We start from the raw sequence: 6,476 nt of genomic DNA on the forward strand, positions 1-6,476 counted from the left end.
ACTCAGAGCAGATCAGGTTTCTCGGGTCACCAGGGGCCTCAGCAGGCTTTCCAGCATCAGGAAGGCAGCCTCCTGGAGAAGGAGCAGTCCTCTCGCTCTGTTGATAATAAAGACAAGGAGAGGGCAGAGGGGCTCTGAGTAGGGGGAGGTGTGATGGCCCCGAGTTTGCCAGGTCTCCTCTGAGGTGTTGGTGAGGGTTTGGGGGGCCCCAAGAACCCATGATTCAGTGCTTTCAGATGTCTGGGACGGGAAGGTACTGGGTGTTACAGGCTGAAGGCAGGAACCCCACCTCCCTGCCAGGGAAGCAGCTGCCTCTGTGCCAACCTCAGGAGCCTGACACTCTTCAAAGTGGAGGGCCCAACGTTCAGGTCCTGAGATCCCTCATTTTAGCATCTGAGAAAGGGCCGAGGTTCTCCCCTGCCTGTGCATCAGCATGGCCTGGGCCGGCGTCCAGGGATGGGATGCCACCTGCAGGCAGGCTTGAGGATGTGCCGCCCCCGGGGGATGGGCAAGCCAGTGCTGGCAGCTGCCATCCCACCGCCCAAGTGCAAAGCTGCCCCAGCCCAAAGGGAGGATGGGGTCTCATTTCAGCCCCACAGCAGGTGCTAGGTGAGGCCCCACAGACCAAGGATGGAGGTCACCAGGGCAGTATCTTGCAATGTGCCCAGGCCCCAGGTAGGCGATGGTCGGGCCCTAAAGGCAGCGTGATCTTGGTCGCAGCCCACCATGGAGGTAGGGCACGTTCTTCAGCTTCATAGGTTTGCTGATAACAAACAGGATACTGGCTTCCCTCAAGGCTGGTGTCTTGGATTTCTGAGTACGTTCCTAAAGGCTGAGACGCTCTGACTCAGGTCCCAGGGGGCTCAGCTTGACAGGCACAGTGTCCATGAAGCCAGCATGTCCCCACACAGCCCTGTGCCTGACTCAGGGCCTCTTCCTGTGCTTTGCCAGGTGACAAGTATTCACACTGGGTCCTTGTAGCCCATGGCTCCCGGGAGGGCTAAGAGAGAGCCGAGCGCACCACTGCCTGATGGGTTCCTGCTGGAGGCGCCAGGCCTGCTGGTGGCCACTGGCGAATACACGTGGGTCGAGTGGCCGGCATCCCAGCAAGCCCCCTCTCCCGCCCCCCAGCTCCCACCTTCGGAAGGCAAAGATGGGGCAGGGCAGCTGGGCCTCCTCCCTGGCCTCCCAACGGTTGTGTTCCTCACAGCCTCCGGAAACGGCCTGCTTGAGGAGGACAGGGTAGGGGGAGTTGTAAACACAGCAATTAAGGCCTCTTTCTAATTGCAGGCAACTAATTAGCTGATAATTGAGCCTTGCCCAGCACTGGGCTGTCCGGGAAGCGCTAACAACCGTCACCTGCTCCCAGTGCTGTGTACGTGGAAAGTGGTAGGGATGCCAGGCAGGCCGAGGGTCCTGAGGCTGCCCGCATCCACACACATCCCTGAACAGTTGTGTGGATGTCAGGGCGCCTTCCGGGTAAGAGCGAGGAGCTGGGAGGAGCAGGCCTGCCCCCACCGGGGGGCAATGAGGCCAGGCGCACCTCCTTCCTCGGGCCGGCCCAGGAGCCTTCTTCCTGAAGCAACATCAGAAAGGCCTCAGATGCTCCAGCAGCCCCTGGGAAGCCGGCTGTTTTGCTCAGGCTCCTCTGGGACAATCCTGGCCCAGGAGAGCGTGGCTGGTCTGGGGCTCGGCTGGCAGCTCAACAAGGTTTCCCATCTTTTGGAAGCTGCAAGCCTCCTTTGTCCAAATAGCCACATTATAGGAAAAAGCTGGGCATAAGAAATGTCACTGGGTTTCAGGGGACAGGACAGAAATGGAGACCCAGAGACGGTCGATGAGAGGTGGACAAGCTGCGGGTACTGGAGGAGCAGGCCTCGCGAGTGTCCGGTCCCCCGAGCGGCAGGACCTTCCTAATGACATAATGCACATCACGGTTGAGAAGCCCAGCGGGGGGGACTGTGAGCTGGCCTGCTCCTCCCGCACCCCCGTCGTCCCTGGAGCGTGGGCTCCACCGGCTACCTGGCTCCCAGCAGCTGCTCTGGACCCGCCTTTGAGATGGTGAGGTGCGGACAGTCTGCGCTGGGACAGAGTCACTGAAGGCCTCTACGTGCACTTTCAGATCTGGCGCACAGGTGCAGGGAGCCATTTGTCTCGCTGCTACCCAGGACCAGCCTTTACCCAAGTTCCCTGGTTTTTAAAGCTGCTGCCTCCTGCCTCTTTATTTTGTGTCTCCTGCCCTCCGCATTCGGGGAGCGTTTCCGATTTCTCCAGGGAGGCTGGCGGACAATCACCACCTGGGAGTGTTTATTCTGTCATTTTTATCCCACGTGGGATTCCCGTGACCTCCTGCAACCGAGATGTGGAGGGTTCCACCCCACAGAGACCCCGCCTGCTGCCCTGCGCCATCGGCATCTGTCCTGATGCCTGGCAACCGTGCTGTTTTCCACCTCCATAGTTCTGTCCTTTCAAGAATGACAGGTAAGTGGAATCATACAGCCTACTGGATTGGATTCTTCCCCCCAGCAAATGCCCATGAGATCCAGCTAAATTGTATTAATTATACACAGGTTATTCCAAAGCATCTCTTAACTTTTTCAACACTGGACATAAGGTAGTAGGATTTCACCTTACAAGACCAAGTCTAAGAAGTTTCGTCTTGTAAACAACGATTCACCGGCAAAGCTGACCGTCTCCTGGGATGAGTTCTCTCCTGCATTACAAACATAAAACGTGTCCTGATCCCATCTCAATGCCACGAACGCTTGTGTCCGATGACTTACTGACCCTCTCAGCCTTTCTCATACTGAATTTGAAATCTTTCCAGGGTAGAAAGGTGTTCGAGCAGGGTCGCAGCCGGCCCAGCAGGCCAAGGCCCGCACCCCTGCTCTGAGAACTCTGCAGGGCACTGGCAGGACCCAGGCCCTGACCGTGGTGGGTTTTTATTGGCACCAGCCCACGTCTCATGTCGCTCCCTGTCACCTGCAGGGAGCCTTCCCCACATGAGTGCACAATGGGATTTTGTATTTTTGTGACCCTTAAGATAGTAAATATATTTTTTGTTTTAATCTCGAGACTTTGCTTTAACTTGATGGGTTCCTTAGGAGAAGCCTTTATATTACCCACCTAACCTACTAAAATCTCGCATTCTTTCATATTCTCAGCACTGTCTAGCTCATGGCGTTATTTAAAGTTCCACGAACATCTCTCTTGGCCTTTTCTGGGCCATAGGGGGCCACTGCCCATCAGAATTTTCACCTAATGCAGACTTCTCCTCAGTGTTTGCTGGGTGCCCTCACCCTGATGGCAGCTTCACAGGCTTCCCCTGCCTTCGGAGGGGTCAGGCAGCCCTCTGCCTGCCTTACACAAGAGGGAATGGGGGGGAGGGGTGGGGGGTAGGTTTGCAACATACACACACACAGACACCCTGCGCTGCAGATGCTTGGTGGCCAGGACACCAGCTGGAGAGAATACTGCCCTCAGTGCCTGAATGAGGGAGGGGACAGGGGATACTTGTCCAACAAGGCCATGTGGGGAACCAGATAGTCACCCAGGACCACAGCCAGAGGGCAGGGGGCGAGATGTAGAAGTAAGTTGTTCCCTCCCAGGGATCAGGGTCCCAAGGGATGCCAAGAAGCCTGGGGAGGAGGCTTGAGCTGGGAGGGAGGTGGGGTCTGGCAGGGGCTGAATTTAGGAGATGAGCTGCGGAGCATGGGAGCAGAGAAATGGTCAGTTCTGAGCTCTGTCCTGCCACTGAGCAAAGGGAGAGCCTGTGGGAACTGGCAGTGATGGGGGTGGGGTGGACTGGGTGATGGGGACTCCTTTGGGTAAGGAACCAGCTGGTTGGCTGGGAGTCAGCCTGGCTTATAGCCCAGCCCCCACTGGGGTCCCTGGTCAGTTCTTGCCCTCAGCACCCTAAGCCTTAGATGGATCCTGGGTATAGCTCCTGCACGGGACCCCTCCCCCCACACCTCCACCAGTGTCCTGGGGCCGTGGGCCTGGAAAGGTCTAGGCCATCAGTGGGTCTGACCTTGCCCCCCAGCTTGGAACTAATCCAAACCAGAATGGACGGAAAGGCTGAAGCCCGCCACCAGGTCTAGCAGGAACGGCCTGCATTCACCTTCCCACAGCAGCCTCTCTGGCCCCATCGGCCCCTGGAGCTCTCATGCCAAGTCTGTCCCTGGAACACTGGCCTGCAAACCTGACAGCCAAGCGTGTAGCACACCAACTCCTGCCACAGAGGCCCCGAAGGGGCATCCTGGGCAGCGCTCCCACCTCCAATTAAAGAGGCTTGGAGAATGCTGTCCCCCCAGAAAGAGACATAAACAGGACTCTCCCTCCTGTTCTCAATACTCTTGGTTGGAAATATCTTCATGCCGCAAGGCTGGCATTCTATTTTCACTGAAAACTCTGGACATTCAGACTTGGGAAGGATGTCCTGAGGTGCATTCTGAAGGGAAGAGAAGCCCCAGGACGCAGGCACAGAGGCCAGCTGGGAAGGAGGTTGCATGGATGTCCCAGAGCTGGGAAGGATGGGGCCAGCGCCCTGTGGCACTCATGCCCCAGTACACTTGCAACTCCTCACCCTAACCCACACTCACCTCTCACTCAGACACCCCAGTGAAGCTGACAGGCTCCAAACCTTTTAGCGCACAAGGGACTCTATTTACTGAAAACCATGAGTGTCCAGGGGCAGCTCAGAAGCAGAGCCTGAGGCCGCACTTGTGGAAATCCCACCGGCCACGGTGTTATCCTGTTGGGACAAAGTGAACCACGCACACTAGACGGATCAGTCACCTACACAGATCCCATGGACTCTGAAACAAATTGTGGGGAGAAGTCACAGCCCCCTCCCATCTATGAGTCCTCATGGCCGCAGGCTAGTTTAGCAGGAAGAGTAACCAGTTTGACTGGCCCCACTGGCTCAGAGAAACCCCAGGTCACACCTGTTTCTGTTCCGTCTATTCCTCCCATCTAAGTACTAACCAGGCCTGACCCTGCTTAGCTTCCGAGATCAGACGAGATCGGGCACATTCAGGGTGGTACGGCCTTAGACTCTTTTCCATCTGTTCCTATCCACAGGGAAGTGCAAGTGCACGTAGGGCCTCTGCGCCTCCTGGTGCCTGTGCTGGGCAGTGGTCCCCTTCCTGGTTCAGGCCGGGGTAGATCCTGGTTCACTGACAAGCCCTTGAGGAAAACCAGCCCGAGCCCAGTGGAAAAGCAGCCGCTCTTTATTCATGATGACACCCCCTTTGTCCTTTCCCCCTGCTGTGCTCTGTGGGGCCAACCCCACCATCAGGAAGTATAGCCATGTGGGACATACAAAAGGGAGCAGTCAGTCTGACTCTGTTTTCTCCTGGAAGCTCCTTAGCACACCCATTCCCCAGGGGCCAGCTCTGCATGCGAGGGGGGCGTAGGGGGGGAAGGGGAGGGGGCAGGCTTGAAAGGCCAGCCTTGGTGCAGACCAAGCACCAAGATATCCTATTTAATCCTGACCCCACCCTGTGAGAAAGGCTCTGCATCACCCATAAAAGCTGACCAAGATCTCCGAAGCGGCAAAACTGGTCTGCAAGGTAAGCCGAGAACAAAGATTCCTTCCTAGGGCTTCACATCAAGAATTCCACAAAGAGCAAACATTTCAAAGGCCTGGTCTTTTCCCAGCTCTTCACTGGGGCCAAATGCAGGCCCCATACAGCCAGGACACAGGGTTCTGAAAGATCTTGAGGGGGCACCCCAGACCTGAGATAAGAAGTGTAGATTTTACAGAGGGCTTATTAGGAGACACGTCTTTGCTCCCCAAAGTAGTTTTTGCTTTTCAGTGAGTTAGTGGGCTTACTCTCCAGACAAATCATAAAATGGCATTGTCCTCTGTGGATGTTCCTGTCACGTAATCTTGTCATACGTGTAAGGTCACACCTGTTCTCATTTTCTCTTGTAAAATCGAAAGGTAGCCCTAGAATCAGCCACACATTGGAGCTCTCTATCCCCTGCCTAAAACCAACAGTATTTGATAAACGTCGTCGCCTTGGGGACGGACTTGAGGTCTTCATTTGCAGGCAGTCTCCGCTAAAGCGGACATGGGCCGAAGTCCCAGTTATCCGGTACTTCCTCTAAGGTAATGCGCCCACGCTGACTCCCCACACCCGTAGTGGCAGACGCCACGCCGCGGAAAACACTGCCTTTCGCGCGCCGCCACCTGCTGGCCTGCATCCCTGGGCTTCCCGGTCTCCTGGCAACGCCAAGGATGGCCGGCACGCGAGGACTCCTGGGGAGTGTAGTTCTTCCCCTCCTTCCCACCTCTGTCCATGGCTCAGTTACTAGGGTCGAGGAACCCTAGACTACACTTCCTAGGTTGCTCCGCGCGCTTCTCTCACAGCATCGCGAGAGCCCTGTGCCGGAACCCATCTGGAGAGAGGGAATTCTCGCGAGGACCGCCGGTAGTTGTAGTTTAAGGCTGAGGCGAGACTACCGGGGAA

General features: G+C 56.5%; 1 long non-coding RNA gene across 1 annotated transcript; it reads left to right on the forward strand.

Annotated features, from left to right (window-relative positions):
* Positions 1–2,153: 2,153 nt before the first annotated feature.
* LOC115300062 lies at positions 2,154–3,068 on the forward strand. The gene is made up of 2 exons (XR_003912482.1): positions 2,154–2,481; positions 2,571–3,068. It is a non-coding gene; the product is annotated as an uncharacterized LOC115300062 (long non-coding RNA).
* The last annotated feature ends 3,408 nt before the right edge of the window (positions 3,069–6,476 follow it).

Source organism: Suricata suricatta, chromosome 8 (genome assembly GCF_006229205.1).
Source record: "Suricata suricatta isolate VVHF042 chromosome 8, meerkat_22Aug2017_6uvM2_HiC, whole genome shotgun sequence".
Classification (NCBI taxonomy): Eukaryota; Metazoa; Chordata; class Mammalia; order Carnivora; family Herpestidae; genus Suricata; species Suricata suricatta.